The sequence below is a fragment of the Ursus arctos genome, unplaced genomic scaffold, assembly GCF_023065955.2.
Source record: "Ursus arctos isolate Adak ecotype North America unplaced genomic scaffold, UrsArc2.0 scaffold_4, whole genome shotgun sequence".
NCBI classification, from domain to species: Eukaryota; Metazoa; Chordata; class Mammalia; order Carnivora; family Ursidae; genus Ursus; species Ursus arctos.
In genome coordinates this window covers 71,836,256-71,858,752 of record NW_026623056.1, presented here as the reverse complement: position 1 = coordinate 71,858,752, position 22,497 = coordinate 71,836,256, and the positions used below count along the sequence as shown (strand labels likewise).

Here is a 22,497-nt window from a genome sequence, read left to right as displayed (position 1 = left end):
TAACTATATTAAAGACTATATTTAAAAATTCAAATTTATTAAGTTAAACTACAAAACTCCATTGATGGCAGGTACATAAAAAGTCAATTCTTTTGAAGGAAAATAATGTAAAAGCATGAGGTTTGGGTTTCGAAACTTTAGTGATAAGATTAATCTAATAATATATAATGGATAATTTATATTAGCTTTATACTTTTTAGTTGATGCATCTGGTAGTGAATATAACATAAAATGGACCATGTAATCTGTAGACACCATCAATAGATTTCTGGCCCATATAGATTTAAGCCATTTCTGTTATTTTCCCCCTTTTGGTATGCAGTGTCTTATTAATGATATGTAATTCAGTAACATTTCAGGCTCTTGAACTTTAGAACACAGCAGAGATATGCAATTATATTTGGGTAATTCACTTTGAGGAATTGCTGGCATGTTCTATAATTCTATCATTTAAACCTTCTCCTTTAATTTTATCTGTTGATAATTTCAATTATTTTATATTGCCAATAAGTCACTGATGACTATACCAGTGAGATTTTGTTATAGATGTTAGTCAGAGAAGCAAATTAGCTTAAATTATGGACTGTGCAAAGCCAGCAATTTCTTTTTAACACTGAGAATTGGCACTTAATATTAACTTTATACATGGATTGTTTGGGTGTACTATTCTTAGAAGATAATTTGTGTCAGGTGCCTCTCCTCCACTTGGAGCACACAAACTTGTACATTCCCGAAAAACATTTTTCAGCTCTCTTTCTTACTTGCTGGCTCACTGATTTTATTTTGTTTTGCAGGATGAAGGCATTTCTGATAAACACATTGATGTGGTCAAATGTTTTGCAAGATTGTGTGTGTGTGTGTGTGCGTGCGTGCGTGTGTGTGTGTGTGTGTGTGTGTGGTGTAGCTGATCACTACTTATAAAGCTATCACAGTGCCCTTCCCATAATTTCCCCTGTTGTTTTTTGCCTAGAGAGCACCTTACATCTGATTCCACACTGTCCATCTCTGCAACATTTTCTTCACAATCTGCCCAATCATTAATTTTAATTATTAGAGGACTCTACACATAGCCTTAGAAAAGTTTAATTAACTATTCTTTCTTTCCATCTTTTTTTTTTTTTTTTTTTTTTTTTTTTTTTTAGAGGGATAGGGAGGGAGGAGTCCAGGGAGAGGAAAAGAGAAACTTAAGCAGCCTCCATGCTCACCCAGTGTGGAGCCCGAGGCAGGGCTAGAATTCTAGACCCTGAGATCATGATCTGACCCTAAATCAAGAGTTGGACGCTTAGGCTCCTGAGCCACCCAGGCTCCCCTAGTTAACTATTCTATATACTTTCTGAAAACACTACCTCTTGTTTTTTTAATTACACCATTATGCATTGCCTTATTTTGAACAATACAATATAAGAATTTACAGTATCTTTAAGTAATGTTATTCTTGATGCTTATTAGTGGCTTATGTATTAAAGATGAAAGTCTTCAATGTAATTTAAAAATTGCTTGTGGCCATGAGCCACATTTTGTATTTCTTTTAAAGCACATGGTACCTCCCATAAGGCTAAGTATTTTGGCAAGTCAATCTACCATCCTATTTAACTGATACTTATTTAACTTATTTATTGCCTACCTACTGTGTTCCAGACACCGTACAAGGTCTTAGGTACCTTTGTCTCTGATATCATGAAGCTTTATTCAGGTTCTTACTAGTAAGTAGCACTGTATTAATTTAGTGACTTATGGAAGAGTATATTTTAAAGTTTTAATGCCTAATGAAGTCTATGCTTAATGAAAAATTCATGCTAAGTTGATTTCGCTTTAGAGTTTTTATATTTTGTCATCAATAAAAAAATTGAAAACTAGCAATGGGATTATTAAAAATTAGACACAGGAGCCAATTCCTTAGAATAATTTTTTCCTCTCTCCTTGATATCTGTATTAGGATGCCTGGATGGCTTAGTCGGTTGAGCACTGGACTCTTGATTTGGGCTCTGGTCATGATCGGGAGGTGGTTGGATCTGCTTGTCTCAGGCTCCGGGTTCAGAGCTGTGTCCGCTTGGTATTCTCTCTCTCCCTCTGCCCCTCCTCTCACCCTCTCTCTTTAAATAAATATCTTTAAATTTTTATCTGTATCTATCTATGTACACAACAATCTATACCTATTTCTATCTGCTATTTACCTATCAATAGATTTACATATCTCTGTGTATTTGCCTATATATCTATGGATAGAGATAGATCTACAGATAGATGGATGGATGGATAGATAGATAGATAGATAGATAGATAGATAGATAGATAGATAGATAGAAAGATAGATAGATGGGATGGGTAAGAGAGAGATGGTAATGCCCTGAAGTTGTTCTTCAGGGGAAAGACTTGAAGAAGTGGCAGTGGGACAAATTTTAGATAACTTGAAGTTACCAGGAGGAACATCTGGACTGAGGACATGCAATGAAACATGCATTCAGGTTGCTGTGGCCTTGGACCATTACAGATCCTGTAAGATTGGGCTGCTTCTGGGAAGAGAGTCTGATTATGCAGTTCTCGGCGCTGCCCCAAATGCTCAGGACATCCCAAACCATGTTCTCCCTGATGTCTGTACGTCTGCAACTTCAACTGTTCCGAATGAAGTTTGAAATTGGCCCCTGTACAGGCACGACAAAGAGACCCTGAAGAAAGAGGCAAAGCACTCCAGATTGGTAAGTGGCAGTTAAGGAAGCAAGATGTTAAATAACAAGAATTCAACTGAGTCCATTTTAAAGATCCCATTGGCTTTATTAAGTGACTCATGAATCGGTCAGCATCCTGTCAGTGAAATAGAGGGGCATTCTGAGGAGATGTACAATTTAGAAGGTTTTTTTTTATAGAAAGAGGGTGGGGCAAGAAAGTTAATAGTAAAAGAAAAGGATTGTTACTTGCAAGGTGGGTTTCCCTTAGGGGGAAAAGCAGGTGGTCTTATGCAGATGACCTCTTTTTTCTTTGGGGGATGGAAAGGGCCCAAGTGGCATACTCATTGGCAGTGATTGAAAAATTACAGACTGACCAATTAAGAAGACATTTTGGGTGAGGGGGGAGGGGTTGAAATTGCAATTAGATGAGGTATCAAGCCCCAGTCCAAGTGACACCACTTCAGTACCTGTAATTTTTTGTTTTGTTTTGTTTTTTATTTTTAACAAAGGGAATTTACACATGAGGCTTGTCTTGGTGACTGCAAAATGAGTAAATCTCTGTACCCACGTGCTATAATCTTGAGTTTATATGGAAGAGTTAATGGGGTCCAGATGGTCTCAGTAATACATCACGATTTCAAGGCTGCACCCTTAAAGTGGCTGCTAGTGTGGGAAAAGTGGGCGGAATGCACATTCCAAGGACAAGGGGGTGGGGGGATTGGGCAGGGTGGCAGGGTAAGGAGCCTCTCCAATTGCCTGGCTCCAGGTCACTGGTCAACTAGTAGTCAGGTCCTCTTGATGGCCTTTTGCCCAGCTCATAAAATCTTACACACCCCATCTTAGACAATGTGACTTGATCCGTCAGTAAGGGGTTTTATTAGCATGGATGTGGTTCATTTGGAGGCTGTCTGGTTGCATTGGAGGCAGATACCACAACAACAATATAGACACATGCAGAAGAAAACACTCAAGATAACGATTCCCAAAATAAGTAACAATTTTTTTTTACCAAGAGCCCCATGATCTGAATCACTGATTTATTAAGTCCCCTAAGCTGGGGGTCAGACCACTCAGGGCATTCACTTGTGTCCTCATGTGACTTAATAAAGAAGACATATTAGCAGACTCATCCATTTTGAACACATAGCATTCTGTGTGGATAATGGCACACATGCCTCCTTGTGAGACAGTGATAATATCCAACACCCATCCTATTGTGGAGGACAGTTTTTCTATTAGAGACATTTCAATCCTGTTTAGTAAGACAGGATTCGTTGGCTATAATTGAAGGTGTGCTTGGGTGAATTTACTAAGGGCTTCTGTGAGTGCAATAACCACCTTCCTTCCAGTGGCCAAATGATCACACTGGTGGCAAATAGAATGTGCCTCTCTGGCCTTGAGAGAGAGGCTGGCAATTTTTGTTACAGTGGGGCAGATTCTATCCTGTGCCCAGGGAAAACCCAGGGTACAGGGGCCCAACCACCCCGGTGGAAGCCAGGGCCAAAGATCTGTGCCACACAATCATTGGGTCCCATTCTGGGCCACCCAGTACATATCTGGGCTGTGCCACTAGTCAGCATCCAACTAGTTGCTATTCTTTAATGTGGCAGAATGACTACACAGTTCCAGTGATATCCATCCCATATTACTGGTGCAATTGGGTTGGTTCTGTTTAGAGTGATTTTTCTGTTCCCAGCATAGGGGTGCATGAGTGCACAAATGTCCATAATCAGAGCTAAGCAACATGAACCCATCCCAAATCTGAGTGTAGCCATTCATGGCTCTGATGATGGTATTTTTAGGATCCTTCCAGTGAGACATTCGATGGTCTGTCTGTGTAGTTTGATTGATAGGAGAAAAGAATACACATGCACAGTGTAATAGCAGATAAATTGGGTTGCATCAGCTTGCTGAGTGTCAGGGCTGGCAGCACCTTATGAGCCAGGACATGGAAAACAGTGAGGACTGCTTCAGGCTCTTGCAAGTGAACCCAAATATCTTTCTACATATTCTGGATTATTCATGAACGTCCACCCCTTGGCTTCCCTTTGTCCAAACCTTAGGATTAATCCATTTAGAGCAGTCCAACTGTCATTGCAAAGGGTTTATGGCAGGGCTCCTAAATGACCACTAGCCAAACCACTGAGTTCAATACACTGGTTGCTGTGGTTTGCTCCTGTTTCCATCCAGGTGGTGTCAGTATCGGGCTGAGTAGTGACTGCAGTCCATGTGGGTAGATTGCCCCAACCAGAACCACCTCAATGTTTAGTTACTTCTCATTTTAGATACCTGCAACACCACACAACTCGGTATGTTATAAATAATAATAACAAAAATAAGGACAATAATAGAACTACAAGCTTTGTTATTTGTGGTTATGAAGACACATATCACGTTTATTTTCAATGTCAGCCACTGAAATAGCAATAACTGGAAATGTCATTAAACTGAATAAAGATTTTGATTTAAATTACACATTTAGATATTAACAAAGATGTAATTTTTCCATCTGAAGTCTAAATTCTTCCATGTTCTTAATTTAATCTACTTTCTACCTTCAAAAGAACTTGAAAAATAAATGATAATGAATTTACTTTTATCCTTCATAAATACTTTAATGTAGGGTTGACTCATGAATGGGAAGATATGCATTCGACCCTATCATGAATCTCAATCAGTAAAATACTCTGAGAATAAATAGCTTTCCCAGTGAAGCAAATTAATTTCTCCAGGACAGCAGGTAATTTAGTTAATCATCTTTTCTACCTTTGTACATAATACTCTGCTCTCCTGAAACAGTTACATTTGCCTTGCGGGAGGAAATTGCTCAGCTCCAGAAACCTTTACTCATCAGACTTAGTTTGCACTTATATCCAAGGCTCATTTTGTTTCGCAATTTCCCCGAATTTGTTTCCTAAAAAAACGAATATTTACACCAGTATGTTTTCAACCTTTCTGAATATTTTAAAGACTTTTGGCTCAAAACACCTTAGCAATTATCAGGATGAATCCATTATTGTACTACTATAAATATACAGATATTCACTTTATTTTCAAACTGAATGAACTATATATTACACTTAGCTGTCAGATTTCCATTTCAGGAGACTCAATAGGGAAACCAGGAGATATCGTTAATGTAATTTAAAGTAAAGACTAAAAACAAAAATTAGTATGAAATACTATCCTGCCATTGATTTAACAGAAAAGACTTTAAGAGCAAATGAGCAGTAAAAATATGTGGTAACAACCGACATAAATTGTTCTTTGTTTTACTTAACACAGCACTACGACCTACCAGTTTATGAAGAAGTATAGTTATACTCTCAACACCAGAGTTTGATGGCATTGATTAAATAATATGACTGTTAACACCTAAAGCAGTGGTAGCTTCAGCAGCACTGTAATAAAAAGATTACTACGAGCACATTACATTAGGTAGGCAGTACAATAAAATTTTCTAAGGCTCTCTAAATATTGTAATTTGGAGGAAAATATAAACGATGGTCCATTGATTTCTATATATTTTCTGCTTTATGCAACAGGAATAAAACAAAAGTATCACATAAATAAGCACTTGTGGCAATAATATATTGAAAAATATATTATGAAAAATTTTCATTTTTTTCACTAAGAAGATTTTATTTTTAAACTCATTGGTCTATGCACTTAAATTGCACAGTAATGTTGTAGGGGAATAGAAGAGATAAATAAATGGAAGGAACCTATTCAAAAATAAAACTTGAGGGCCATGTACAAATCACAGTGAGTTTCAGATTGTGACATTTATTGTAAATGGCGCTAAAACATTAAAAGTTCTGTTGTAAAATTATTGTTTTACCTTCCAATTAAATGAGAGCATTCATCAGCGGTTTAAACAAAGTGGTTCACAGAAGAGAAGTATTTCTGTCAGACCAGACAAAGATTAAGGATTTCTCAATTCTACATCCATCTCTGAACAGATTCTCCTCTCCAACTTGCATTTCATTATCTGCAAAATGGCGAACAGTATGACCTATATTTTCATTAATGTTTGAAGGAAAGGGGATGGGCATGCTTCCATTCCTGGCTATAATGCCATAATTATCTCTATGCTATCCTAAAATATAAACCTCTGAGTGACTTTAAACTTCCCTCTGCCTTTTACATATTAAATCAAAGTCTGCTTCTTCTTGCTTTGTTCCGAAGCATAGTTTTTATTTTACGTTACCTCAAAAGCACAGTATGAAACAGGATGAGGGTAATAGGCAGTAGGTGTGGTGGGGGTGAATAGGAGTGCGGGAAGGAAAAGTCCTGGAGGGAGGTAGAGGTCTGCAGCTGACTTCTCATGTCAATTGTAAAGGACTCAATTCATCCAGGACATCTGAGAATTGTAGTTTCTTCCCAGAATTGTCTGTTCAAAGGAAGATTGTCTTGGACATTTATCACTGGGCTCCCATCCTTTCAGTGTTCTTGTTGGGTGGGAGAGAGACATTAACTCACTTCCCAATTGCACTTGTCTATGGTTTCAGTAAAGAACCTGTGGCAGAAAGCAGAAAAATCCATGCCATGCACTTGAGGTAGCATACTGGAAACAGGTTGACCTAGAGGTGGGATGCAGAAAAAAGAACTCATACAGCAATTCAGCAGTGTGGCAAGATACAAAATCAATGCACAGAAATCAGTTGCTTTTCTATACACTAACATCGTAACTGTAGAAAGAGAAATTAAGGAATCAATTCCATTTACAATAGCAACAAAAGCATAAGATACCTAGGAATACACCTAACCAAAGAGGTAAAGGATCCATACTCTAGAATCTACAGAACACTTATGAAAGAAATTGAGGAAGACACAAAAAGATGGAAAAACATTCCATGCTAATGGATTGGAAGAATAAACATTGTTAAAATGTCTATCCTGCCCAGAGGAATTTACACTTTCAGTGCTGTCCTTATTAAAATACCATTGGAATTTTTCAAGGAGCTGGAACAAACAATCCTAAAATTTGTATGGAACCAGAAAAGACCCCAAATCTCCAAGGAAATGTTGAAAAAGAAAAACAAAGCTGGGGCATCACGTTGCCTGACTTCAAGTTATACTACAAAGCTGTAATCACCAAGACAGCACGGTACTGGAACAAAAACAGACACATAGACCAATGGAACAGAATAGAGCCTCCAGAAATGGACCCTCAGCTCTATGGACAACTAATCTTTGACAAATCAGGAAAAAATATCCAATAGAAAAAAGACAGTCTCTTCAATAAGTGGTGCTGGGAAAATTGGACAGCTACATATAGAAGAATGAAACTGGACCATTCCCTTACACCATACACAAAGATAAACTCAAAATGGATGAAAGACCTCAACGTGAGACAGGAATCCACCAAAATCCTAGAGGAGAACAGAGGCAATAACCTCTTCAGCATTGACCACAGCTGCCTCTTTCAAGACACGTCTCCAAAGGCAGACAAAAAAAAAAAAAAAAAAAAAGAACTTTTGGGACTTCATCAAGATAAAAAGCTTTTGCATAGCAAAGGAAACAGTCAACAAAACTAAGACGCAACCCACGGAATGGGAGAAGATATTTGCAAATGACATTACCAATAAAGGGCTGGTATCCAAGATCTTTAAGGACCTTTTCAAACTCAACACCCAAAAAACAAATAAATCCAGTCAAGAAATGGGCAGAAGACATGAACAAACACTTCTCCAAAGAAGACATACAAATGGCTAACAGACACATGAAAAAATGTTCAACATCACTCGGCATCAGGGAAATACAAATCAAAACCACAATGAGATACCACCTTATACCAGACAGAATGGCAAAAATCAGCAAGATAGGAAACAGCAAATGTTGGCAAGGTTGTGGAGAAAGGGGAACTCTCTTACACTGTTTGTGGGAATGCAACTGATACAGCCACTCTGGAAAACAGTAGGGAGTTTCCTCAAGACATTAAAAATAGAGCTACCCTATGACCCAGCAATTGCACTACTAGGTATTTACCCGAAAGATACCGATGTAGTGAAAAGAAGGAACACATGCACCCCAATGTTCATAGCAGCATTGTCCACAATAGCCAAACTGTGGAAGGAGCTGAGATGCCCTTCAACAGTTGAATGGATAAAGAAGAGGTGGTACATATATACAATGGAATATTATTCAGCCATCCGAAAGGATGAATACCCACCATTTTCATCAACACGGATGGAATTGGAGGGGATTATGCTAAGTGAAGTAAGTCAAGCAGAGAGAGACAATTATCATATGGTTTCACTCATATGTGGAACATAAGCAATAGCACGGAGGACTATAGGGGAGGGGAGGGAAATCTAAAGGGGGAGAGATCAGAGAGGGAAATGAACCATGAGAGACTATGGACCCGGGGAAACAAACTGAGGGTTCCAGAGGGGAGGTGATTGGGGGGAGGTAATAACAGAGTGATGGGTATTAAGGAGGGCACCTGTTGTGATGAGCACTGGGTGTTATAACTAACTAATGAATCATCAAAAACTAATGATGTACTACTATACAGTGGCTAACTGAACATAATAAAAACAAACAAAAAAGAATAATGCCCATTCAATGAAAAAAATGGGCAGAGGGTAAAAAAGAATGAAATTTTGCCACTTGCAGTGATGTAGATGGAGCTAGAGTATATTATGCTAAGCAAAATGAGTCAGTCAGAGACAGACAAATACCATATGATTTCACTCATACATGGAATTTAAGAAACAAAACATATGAACATAGGGGAAAGAAAAAAGAAGGAGGAAAACCATAAAAGAGACTCTTAACTATAGAGAATAAACTGGGGGTTGCTGGAGAAGAGGTGGGAAGAGGGATGGGCAAGACGGGCATTAAGGAGGACACTTGTGATGAGCATTGGATGTTACATGTAAGTGATGAATCACTAAATTCTACTCCTGAACCAATATTACACTACATGTTGAGTAACTAGAATTTAAATAAAACCCTGAAACCTTAAAAAAATACAATAATAATAAAAAATAGGCACATGATCTGAATAGATATTTTTGCAAAGAAAACATACCAGTGGCCAACAGACACATGAAAAGATGCTCGACATCAGTAATCATTAGGAAAGGCAAATTAAAAGCACAGTGAGACGTCTCACACCTGTCAGAATGGCTAGACTCAAAAAGACAATAGTAGGTGTTGATGAGGATATGGAGTAAAAGGAAACCTCATGCAGTATTGGTAGGAATGCAAATTGGTACAACACCTGTGAAAAACAGTACAGATGGTCCTCGAAAAAATTAAAAATAGAATTGTCATATGTAATTCCAGTAATGGATATTTACTCCCCAAATCAAAATAAAAACAATAATTTGAAAAGACATATGCACCTCTATGTTTATTGCAGCATTATTTACAATAGCTAAGATATGGAAGCAACCCAAGTATACATCAACAGATGAATGGATAAAGATGGGTGTGTGTATATGTATGTATGGCGCACACATACACATATACACACACTGGAATATTACTCAGCCATAAAAAATGAGGTCCTGCCATTTGCAAAAGCATGGATGGATCTAAAGGGTATGTTATGTAAAATAAGTCAGAAAGAGAAAGACAAATACCTTATGATTTCACTCATATGTGGAATCTAAGAAACAAAACAAATGAACATACAGGAAAAAAAAGAGACAAATGATAAAACAGACTCTTAAGTACAGAGAACAAATTTGGGGCTGCCAGAGGGGAAGTGGGTGGGGCGTTGGGTGAAATAGATAAAGGCAACCAACAATATATTTATTTTGTTGAGCACCAAGTAGTGTATAGAATTACTGAGTCATTATACTGTATATCTGAAAGTATTACAATGCTGTGTGTTAATTATACTTCAATAAAAATAATTTTTAATCATTTAAAAATATTTACTCTAATGATTATATATCTTTGACTTGTTACAGTGCATCCAAAATTAATATTTTTATATTTTTAAGAATAAGAAAGACCTAAGAAACTTTTAAGGAAAACAATTCTTAAATTGCAGCTGTTTCTGAAAAGACATTTACGTACATAGATGCCTGTATAATATGTACAGATGCATGGATCTTCAGTATACAAATACCACCCGGGGGTTAGCAGGTATCTCCAGGGAATGTTCATGCTTACCTCAAACTCAATTATTTCTAATTGAGATCTCTGGGATCTTGGCTCCTCAGCTCATAGCCACTTTCAGAGTCTAAACTTCAATCACTGTCTTTCCAGTTTAGTTACAGTGGAGGAAACACCAACCTGCTGCTTCACAGAAGGCCTCTGTTCTCTCCACTTCCTGTACTGTTCTTCCTCTCCCTGCAGTCTTTTGATTGACTTGATTGCTCTTTATAATGAAGAGAATGACTTTTCTGGAGGCACCAGGGGTAATTTTTGACAGAGGATTTCTCCATGAGAGGATTATTGTAACATCAGCTGCTCTCTCATGTGCAGAAACAGACATTTGTCACAGTCTCTTGATAACCCTTTCTGAGCCCCTTCAGAACCCAACACGGTGTGTGCTACACATAACTTCTTCAATAAATACTCATTTAATGAAACATTGTAGAAGCCACTTTAATAATGCAACCCCTTAAAACTACATGGAAATGAGAACCATGCAAAATACGAAATCTATGAGGACTTTCGAGAATTATCTGAAATATGGAGTGAATTCTTTTAAATAAGTAACAGTGAAAAACATTAACTGTTGTAGAAATTATTCAATGTAGAGAATCTGACTAAAGGATAGATAAGTAAAGTAATAATCATAACATATTACAGTAAATACATTTATAGATATAGTAAAGAATCACTTGTGAACGGGGAAGATGAGCGTTTGAATCATACTGTACTGAATGGAGAGTTTGAGAAGGCTTCCTTGAGGTCAAACTGCCTAAAACGGGAAAGCAAATTAATAATCCAAGTAAAGAGGAAGGAAAAGGTCATTACAGACAAGAGGAACAGCACATGTGAAGGCCCAGAGTTATGAGAGTAAATCTACAATACAAGAAAGGGGCATGCAAGTGTAACTAAATGCTAGGGGCATAATTGATCCCATTAAATACTAGTCAAATAAAGAAATGATAGAATTGTAAATCCTTGACATTTGTTAATCCCATAGTAATTAACCCTCAATATGAATAGCCGCCAGGAATGGTTCTGATAAATTATGAAAGATATCAGGATATAGGGGAAATTTGAGTTATTGAGGAGTAGAACTTTAACCCACATTAGCTCATGTGATTGAGAAAGATCACTATGTCTTCTACAAAATACTCACTCCTGCTCCTCATGGGGGCAGTGTGCTGCATGGACCAATCCTTTTTCTGCTGAACACAGAGAGTATTTTCTTACAAAATAGACATTCTAGATCAAAGCCCAATACTGCTTAGACACTAAGTAGGGTCATATCTCTACATTTATTAGTGGTACAGGTAGTTTAAAATACAAATCTTACTTATCTTTTTGAAATGGAAGTATTGACGTGTTTTCAAAAAAATGCAATGTAAACTAAAGAGTTTTCTCTCCCGCAGAAAATTTTGTGATTGAAGAAGAATAACATATTATGGTCACACTTCAGTTCTCAGTGCTGCCAAACAGTAGTCACTCATTAAATTGTACTTAAATATATGAAAATGAACCACAAGTGAGTTGTTAAAAATCATCATTTTGTTAGCAATGTTTAGATTACATTTTGCCTCTGGAAAAAGTTCTTGTGCATTTTAGTGTATTAAATATAATATATAAAAATCCTCAGACCCTCATTAAGAGCACCAAATTTCTAAATATAAAGTGTACTTAATACTCCATTGTATTTTAAGCATACTTGGTACAATCTAGAAGATGGGTTGTTACAAATCAAGAAAAGAACATTTTTAAAATAAATATGTAAGACCTAAAGAAGAAAATAGCTTTTCAGTTGTTAAAGGCAGCACATAAGAACTTAAAGACCTGGAATAAGAAACCTAGTAACTGTCAGCTTAAACTTGTGATTCAAAAGTAGCATTAAAGAATTAGGATTGCCTTATAAGTGCAACACAGGGTGTCTAAGGAATAATAAAAAAGGAATAAGTTTAATTGCCAATATGTTACAAATGGGTTTCATTTTATTACTTTAAAGTGTTGCCCTATTTTAACATCCTTTTCTAATTAAAAGGCACGTTTTAAGAGCTTAATTGTTAATACAACTTCACCCTTTTATTTTAAATTATTGATATGTTCAAGCCTGAAAATACATTTCTCAGGGCACATGCTGCCCCAAATGAATTCAATGGCTAATTTTCTAGCAGAAAGATGGTTATACAGATCGATAAAAATCAAAGAAGTGGAACACTGCAGACTTTAAACTGTCACAAGTTGCTCAAACTCAGACTATGCTTCATAGGCAAATAGGTGTTAAGTCACATACTGGAGCCTTTATTAAATGGCCCAGTGATATTTTGTTAAGTTAATGAATTACCATAAATTATAATTGATATTGATATCAAGGTATCAGTGTGGTTACAGCTATAATCAAGAGAAAATTAGAGATCCTTGGAAGAAAGAGTCTATAAGATGATTCCTTTGGTCTTTTTAGAAAAAATATATTTTGTTAAAAGCAAAAAAAAAAAAAAAAAAAAAAAAGAGGGCACCTGGATGGCTCAGTCTGGTGGGCATCTGCCACGGTTCAGGAGTTCCAGGACCAAGTCCCACATCCATAGGGCTCTCTGCACAGCGGTGAGTCTGCTTCTTCTTCTGACCCTCCCTCCACTTGCGCTTTCTTTCTCTCCCTCTCGCTCTCTCAAATAAATAAATAAAATCAAAAAAGAAAGCTTAGCTTTTCTAGTATACTATATAACTTCATTTAAATCAGGACTTGCATATTTTCAAATATTGCACGTTACTAAAAGCAACTGTGTAATAACGAAAACAATAAAGATATGTTAATTATTATCAAAAGAATGATAACAGATTAGATAGTACCTTCATTTTTTTAAACCACTTGAAATAGTATTTTCTTCTTCTTATAATTAGATGTTAAAGAATGAAGTCAACAAAATTAATTAAGTACCATAGCAATCTGTTAGTTTCATAGCTCTTAACTTCATAATAAAACCTCTATGATTAGTCTTTTCATTTTGTATAATTTTGATGTTTCTAAAATAATGCCTTTATTCCACTTTTCTTTACTAAAAATTATTTTTGTTCTAAAACTCTTAACGTCAGTATTTATCCAAGTGTGGTGTGTCCAAAGGCAGAGAAGCAGTCCAATCATGTGAACCTGAAAAATTGAGAAGAAAACTGATTTTCTCTGCTCTTCTTCCAATACCAACTTTATTTAGCAAAGTGAAACAATGATAAAATAAAGCATTTGAACTTCCAGAGTAAAGTTTAATAACTAACAATAAAGATGTTTTAAAATGGATATTTAATAAATTACAGAATGGCAAGTAAAAGAAATGTAAGAGGTAGTTGGCATTTTCAATTGAACAATGTATCTCTGTCCGCCAAATAATAAAAGAAATGCACTCTTACAAACTATCAAGTAGTCGTTCAGGCAGTGGATATTTTCGGAGCATATCTAATGAAAGTAGAAATGAAAAGCAGTGGAAATCATTTGAAGTGTCAGTTAGAAAAACTTCCTTTAGATATAGTTTTGCTTTTATTTTTTCTTCTCCAAGAAAGGTATTTAAAAAGAAATATCTGTTCGTTCTCCTTAATGTGTGAACAAAATAAATCACCAGCTTAATTTTAGATGGCGAACTGGTTAAGATTTCATATCTATGGAGGGGTTTCATATGTAGTGGTTTAAAGAGAAATAGTACCTAGATCTATTTATTATGTTTAATCCTTATTATAATAGCCAACGTGTATTTAAAAAGCTAATTTGGTACAGACACTGTGCTAAGCATTTTCTTGAATTTTCTCCTTTGGGCTCCAGGATAACTCCATAAAGTGACATTAATAATTATCCTTCTATAATCAGAGAACCTAAGTCATTTTCCCAATATCACAGAGCTCAGAGTGGCTGAGTTGGAATCGGGACCCATGTCTGTCGGCTTCCAGAACCTAGTTCTTGTTTCTATCTCATACATCTGTCATTTTAGGAAAGTGTTTCTGATAACCTTCACTTCTAAGCAGAGAAACTTTGTTAGAAGTTAGTGCTGCAAGAGCATCCACTGCAGAAATAAAATGCTGTGTTGTTATGACTTCATTAAAATATATTTTCACCATATTGACACCTTTGAGGAAGAGGGGGAAACTGATATATATTAGGAATTTATACTCTCTAATGGTTCAGTTATGTGGTATGTTACTTAGGTAAATTTTATAATCAAAACTATATCCCATTTTGTACCAAATAAAATTGAGGTCACGAGTGTTAAACAAGTTCCTTTTTTTTTTATAACTTTTTACATATTTAACATAGCACAGTTACAAGAGTAGTAAAATAATTTCCTTATACTCTTCACCCAGATTTTAAAATTTTGTCATTTTTATCTATGTATATATTATACATATGTAATTTTTATAGCCTGTTCTCATCAACTTGTTTTTTTTTAAGATTTTATTTATTTATTTGACAGAGAGAGACAGTGAGAGAGGGAACACAAGCAAGGGGAGTGTGAGAGGGAGAAGCAGGCTTCCCACCGAGCAGGGAGCCCCTGCAAGGAGCCTGAGCAGGAAGCCCGATGCGGGGCTGGATCCCAGGACCCTGGGATCATGACCTGAGCTGAAGGCAGACGCTTGATGGCTGAGCCACCCCGGCACCCCTCTCATCAACTTTTTATCAATGCCTCTTAGCATCAGTTATTGAGTCTTACCCGAAACAATGATTAATATTATGATCGCTAAATGACAGTTTTTCAAAGTCTCCATCATTCCATCATTCCTGCACATTAAGTGGAGCTCAAATCTAAATGCTAAACTTTCTTTCTCCCTCTTTATATATTTATTTATTTAGGTGTGAATACATGGTTTCTCATTTTATTTATTGGGTTGTAATTTGTAGGTATTATTACTGCGTCAGGCGCTGTTCCTTGGAGCCGGACAAGCTGAAGTTACACAAAAAGGTGGGGGTCTAGGAACAAGGTCGCGGAGGGCTTATTGAGCTGGTTGAGTCTGCCCTGAACAGCAGACTGTAGGAATCTTCCAGCGCCCGGAGATCAGGCTGTGAGCCCACAATTGGTGTTGCTGATGTAATTAACAAAGTTTTGCTGGTTATCAGTTGGGATCTAAACTAATGGAAAACTTTCTTGCTGGTGATTGAGAGCAATTTTAAGGTAAAAAAAATTGGGGGAGTTTTAAATTTCACTGAGGAATTTGCTGCAGGAATCAGACCAGTTTAGTTCTGAATCATCTATCTATAAGTACCTAAGGAAGTAGGATTTGAATTAAACCAGTTCGTACATATGAAAATCTTAAACATGGCCTAACATATAATAAGCACACAACAAATGTTAGTATCTGTTGTTGCTGCTGTTAATGGTGATGTCATTGCTCTAGCAGGAACCATTTTCGGTGTAGCCAGAACTCTGAGGTTGCTAAAAACTTGGTCCAGTCTTGCTCTTCTACGGTATGTAACTGTAGCACCGCTTGAGTTCTCTACTGCTTTAGGCTTCTCTGTTTGCAAATACCAGGTTCCTGGATATTGAAGTTTAAGTACTTGGAGGAATCAAATATTAGGCATTTCTGATAACCTTCTATTCAGCTCCTCAAAAATACATCCCATCTTCATTCTGTCTTGATCTTACATGACCCCAGAAATATACTGCTGGTATTATCAAAGCCCCAAAGGAAGCATATGTGACACCAAAATGTGAGAGAAATAGCCATCCAGAAAAATTGCTAGACCAAGAAGGAACATGAAAGAATGGGTCATCATGGTGGCTCACTAGGTTAAGCTGTGGTCTCTTGGTTTCAGCTCAGGTCATGATCTCAGGGTCATGAGACCAAGCCCCGAGTTGGCTCTGTGCTTAGCAGAGTCTACTTGTCCCTCTCCATCAGCCTCTGCTCCTCTCTGCAGGCAAGTGCATGTGCTCGCTCTCTCGCTCGCTCAAATCAATTAATTAAAAAAAGAAAGATTATGTACATAAGCATTTTCTGAGTGCTTGATTTAGAAGTACAAAGTAAGTAAAATTTCAGGTAGAGATGAATTTAACAGGCAGCAGATCCTCCTAAGAGACACTCTGTTTAATTTAATAATGTGGGCAATTGATTAAAGCACTTTTCAGTTGTTGATTCATTTATATAAACATGAACCTGTATCTGGCAATCACTGAAATGAGAAACCGGGAATTCATTGATGGGGATGGTGGCAGAGGTAACTTTGAATACTCATTCTGTTCCTGCTTTTAGATATGTCTCCTCCCACCCTTGACTCTCTTCCTGGAAAATTATGTCTTTCCTCAAACGTTATTCAAACATTGACACCTGAAACTTCTCCTGACTTCTGTGACTACAATTTCTTTGAAATTTACTTAAATTGTAGGCTATGACACGTTATTGTAATAGGATAGCTAGCAGTGAGATGACAGTTAATTACCTTAAATAATGCTCTGCTTGTTCATTATAAAAAGGGGGCAAGATGTTATACATATCTCATCCTGTTCTTAGGATTTAAAGAGAGTATATATTTAAAAAGTGAGAGTGATAAGAATGGTAAGAGTTGCTTCTTTGTAGCTACAGCATGTTTATTTTCACATATAAATAAAGAATATTCAAAGCCTGTGTAGCCAGAATGAAGTAATTTTATTATATCTACTCTTACAATCTCAGCTACAACTATTACAATTAGCAGTGCTTCTCTGTGATTCATCTATTTATGTAACAAGGAATGCATTTGTCAATGGAAATGCAATGATGAGTGAAAACAGACGCAGCTCTGCTTTCTAAAAGTTTATAGATATTGACCAAGAATTAAGCCACTAAAGAAATAGATAAGTAGTAGTTAACTATGTGAAATGAGTGGGAAGAGAAGAAATTTTTCTAAGCAGATAAAAACAACAAAGACACTTATAAGAGAGAGAATGACCCATTCAAGGAACAGGTGCTGCTGCTGCTGCTGATAGGAAGAGGATTTTAGGGTCAGTAGTGCCAACAACCCGTGTGGCTGGAGCAGAGAGCAAGGAGTTCAATCATGTAAGATTATAGAATAAGGCCTGAATGGATGGCAGATGCCAGGTCATGCACAGCTTTGCATTTGTCAATATTATTTTTATATTTACCCTAACAACAATGAAACAAAACCCAGCAAATACGAATTAACAGACCCAAGGACAATATTTCATGAGGATAAGATGTGCTAGTTTCCCAGGGCTGCTGTAACAAGGTAAACTGGGTGTCTTGGAACAACAGAAATGTATCATCTCACAATTTGGACGCCAGAAGTCTGAAATCAAAGTGTGGGAAGACCCATGCTCCCTTTGAAGGTACTAAGGAAGGATCCTTCCAGGCGTCTCTCCTAACTTCTGGTAGTTCCTGGGCTCGTGGCACTATAACTCCTGTCTTCACATGGCATTTTCTCTGTGTGTGTCTGTGTTCTGATGTCCTCTTTTTATAAGGATGCCAGTCATCCTGAATTAGCGCCCACCCTGGAAGCCTCATCCTAACTAATCACATCTGCACTATCCTATTGCCAAATAAGGTCATATTTTAAGATACTGGCGGTTAGTAATTCAACATAAGAATTTGGGGGAGACACAATTCAACTGATAAAACAATGCATATTTTAAGGGTACTTATTAATGTATATTTTATTGTTTTTACTGTTTGCTACTAAACATCATTGTATATTTACAGCTTAGAGCCCACCATATTTGAGATCTTCTAAAAGATTTAAATTATTTTATCTTATAGACTAAATGACATTTGAGATATACTTACATAAACTATATGAAATTAATGTTAGGGTAACTGCGTATTCATTTCTCATAAATTATGTAGGCTTCAATTTAATAGATACGCTAGGATTATATTGTCACTTTTATGTTTTCTATATAAAATCTGAACAATATTTGGATTAAGGTGGCACTCAAGACTCACATGTATTCCCCTTACCTTTCATGAGAAACTGACACTGCAAAAGTGCAAAATATAAAGGATTTGGAAAAAAAATAAAGTACAGAATTTAAGAAGTGAGGCACAAAGCAAGTGATTAACAATTCTGGAAGAGAGAAGGATGATAGAATTGGGAGAAGATAAGAAAAGACAGTAGAAATGTGAACAAGGTAGGCCCTTCATGTATCTGGTGGGGAAAAAAAACACAACAAGATAAACAGGGCACAAGGGCATAGAGGTAAATCAGAAGAAAAAAGAAACTTGAATCAACATCACACTTTTAATTAATGTTAGTAAAAAACATTGAGCACTTACTACATTTAAATAACAAATATGGCATCTGAAAATTAAAAAGTCCTATATATTAGATACATGGCTGGTGAAAAGAAAAATTCTAGGGAGTGACTGGTAGATAAAAACTCCGAAATGTTTTCAAATGTAGTGGGGGAAAAATCTCAGAAAATATGAGAGAAGAGAAGCATATATAAAAGCAATACATAAGAGCAGATATATAAAAAGAATCCCCCCAAAGAAGGAAACTAGAGTGGAGGGTTTATTACACACACACACACACACACACACACACACACACAGTATACCGACATTGTAAGAAATGTAGCCCGGATCTTTAGATTGAAAATGATCAAGTGAAAAAAAAAAAAAAGAAAGAAAAGAAAATGATCAAGGGGCTAGAATAGTATTTAAAAAGGTAAAGGAGATATTCTTTCAGTTATTTGACTCACTGTAAAATGCCAAGGGTGAAATCAAAATAAAGGTAAAGATTTAAAAATTAACCAGGCATCCTCCAGGATGCCTCTAAGATTTACTATCATAGAACACATAATTGAAGGCCTTATAAAAATATAAATAAAATTTATAGCAAATAGAAATAATGAGGCCTACGACCAGCAGAAACTTGCCAGCAGTGAGAACTGCGATTTTATAACACTATGTAAATATGTCCTATGACCTTTCAGAGGTGCCAGCCAGGATGTTGGGTAAGCAAAGTGTTTGTTACAGTTGGAAGATAGATGTTATGTGCCAATAAAATCATGTTGCTCCACAGATTATATTCTTCAGCTTGTCATCCTTTCAGCATATGTCAGTTTAAATGTGTGAGTCGTGACATCAGTCATAGTAGTTCATTTGTGGGTTTTTTTGTTTTATTTCTAGATTTGCACCACAAACCTAAGCTGTACAAGTTGAGAAATACAGTAGATACAGACAATTAAGGAAGCTGGAAAAAAATTGATTGACAAAGGAAAAGATCTTTGCATTCCTTAATTTAGGGAGAAAATTGAATAGCCCCAGCCTTCAATGTGTGTTTACTGTATGGAGCTAATCTATAACCATTGCACTGATTGAAAATAAAAGTTCAGACTCATATTTGGGAGAATTGTTTTGAAAGTACTGAAGTTGACATTGCTATGGTAAAATGTAAATTGTAATGGAAGTTATGCAACCAATTAAGTAGATTATTAAAAATGAACTTACACTGTGTGAATATGCATTTCTTTCTTATGAATGACAATGTATTATATCCAAATCTAATCTAGTCCAGAAAAATTAGAATTCCTGGCATTGTGTTTTATAAAGGAATACATTGATCTTCTGTCACTTCTTAGTATGCCACTCTGAAAATGCAGCGAGTTTAAATATAACAATGAGCTTAAGGACATGAAATGCAAAATATTGTTTATTTAATTCACTTGAAGCTTTCACTTACATAATGCATTTATTTTATGTGCATTCTTGTTCAATGTATGATGTTGATTCTAAGTGATGATATTTTAAAATAATTAAATGTATTTCCAAAAAGTAATTTAAAAAACAATTGCCGATTGAGAAGGACAGAGATGTCTTAAAATGTCTTCAAATTAATTCTTTATGGTCACAGGTGAATTTTTATTTTGAAAGAAAAAATGATTCCAATTAAATGTTTTTTTCTAAAAGTTTAGTATAAGAGTTGCTGGACTTAATCTGATTGTTGTCATCATCTTATTTTTTTAACTTTTTTTTTAAGATTTTATATATTTATTTGTCAGAGAGAAAGCAAGCACAAGCAGGGGGAGAGGCAGGCAGAGGGAGAAGCAGGTTCCCTGCTGAGCAGGGAGCCCGATGTGGGGCTCAATCCCATGCTAGGATCATGACCTGAGCTAAAGGCAGACATTTAACTGACTGAGTCACCCAGGTGTCCCATGTAGTCATCATCTTTCAATGGCAAATAAGGGGGAAAGCAACTTTTTTTTTTTAAGTAAGAACACTGCCATAGGATGTAAAAAATATAAAAGCCAAAAAGTATTAAAAAGTTCAAAGCTGAGATGCTTGGGTGGCTCAGTCAGTTAAGCATCTGCCTTCAGCTCAGGTCATGATCTCAGGATCCAGGGATGAAGCGCCATGTTGCCATCAGTCTTCCCGTTCAGTGGGGAGTCTGCTTCTCCCTCTGCCTTTGCCCCTTCCCCCTGCTCATGTGCTCTCTCTCTCTCAAATAAATTCTTTAAAAAAAATTTAAGTAAAAAGTTCAAAGTTGACTAATTTTATTCATTAAAAAATGCTGTCATGTATTACACAATAAAACAGAAATTCACTTAACTAGAAGTCATAATAAATCAAAAGATGAAAAATAAATATTTAATGGGGAAAGCAAAAACTTTAAATATAAGATATGCTATGGGAATGGAGAGTAATGGAAATATTATTTGTTACTTAGGTGTAGCTAGGTGTAGCCAATCTAATTTATTACAAATAAAATGTTAATGACCTTGTTTAAAAAAAAAATCTATGTATGTTTAGTATATAATAGTTAAACAAGTACTTGCAAAAATGGATTGCTCCTTTAGAAGGACATGTCTTTTTTACTAACCTATTAAAGTTTTGTTCTTGTTGCTTCGTTTGATATTTTTTTTACTCTTAACTATATAGTTTATATAAGATATACCACTATGCATTATCAAAGACTTCAGTAGAGTTTCTTAGGTTAGATTTTCATGTAAATTTTTACTCTTTAACACCAAAGAGTCAGATTATAAAGATAATTAGAGAGAGTTAATTTGAATATTGAACTCAGATCAATTGAATAGCAATAAAACAGTTTAGAACAGATGGTGACTGAGATGGCATTAATTTTTATTTAATCTTGACAAAAATCCTATAAAGTACAAAATATATTTCATATGTTATTGGTATGCAGAGTAGGATTGAATAGAATATTAATAAATTAATTGAATTTGAACTCCACAGCTATACGAATAGGCCATACACACACAGACCTATATGCAGCTCACACAAATATGCATACAAAGGCATATATAGCTCATAGATACATACTCAGACACAGCCCAAGTGAAATTGTCATATATTTGACATACTGGAATCTGATATAATTCAGTCATTGAATGAAAAGGTGATGTGAGTGTCCATAACCAAACTTCTACTAAATAACAATGTCAAATGACTGAAGTAAAAACAGCCTAACGGTAAAGAGGATATAAGGATTGGCGAGAGAATGAACCTTCAACATTAAATGAATCCGTTTAACTATATTCATGAATATAAGTATATATGCTATATATGATACTGTCTAAATGTAAGCAGAATAGAAGCAAGTGCAGTTTTGATAAAAAAAAAAAAGAGAGAGAATAGGATGTCATGGTCCCCGTTGAAATGCTAGAGGAGTTCTGGTAGGAATTTGGCAGGGAGAGTTGATTTGGGATTTAAATGTAAAGGTATAACATCAAGTGAGGTGTTTAACCCCAGGGAAATTAAAAAGATATAGGGAAATTCTCTGAAGAAATTA

At 36.0% G+C, this 22,497-nt stretch overlaps 1 long non-coding RNA gene across 1 annotated transcript; it reads left to right on the top strand.

The window, feature by feature from the left end:
• Nucleotides 1–13,031: 13,031 nt before the first annotated feature.
• Nucleotides 13,032–19,379, top strand: LOC130542642 (uncharacterized). Its single transcript, XR_008957335.1, has 2 exons — nt 13,032–13,379; nt 15,655–19,379. It is a non-coding gene; the product is annotated as an uncharacterized LOC130542642 (long non-coding RNA).
• The last annotated feature ends 3,118 nt before the right edge of the window (nt 19,380–22,497 follow it).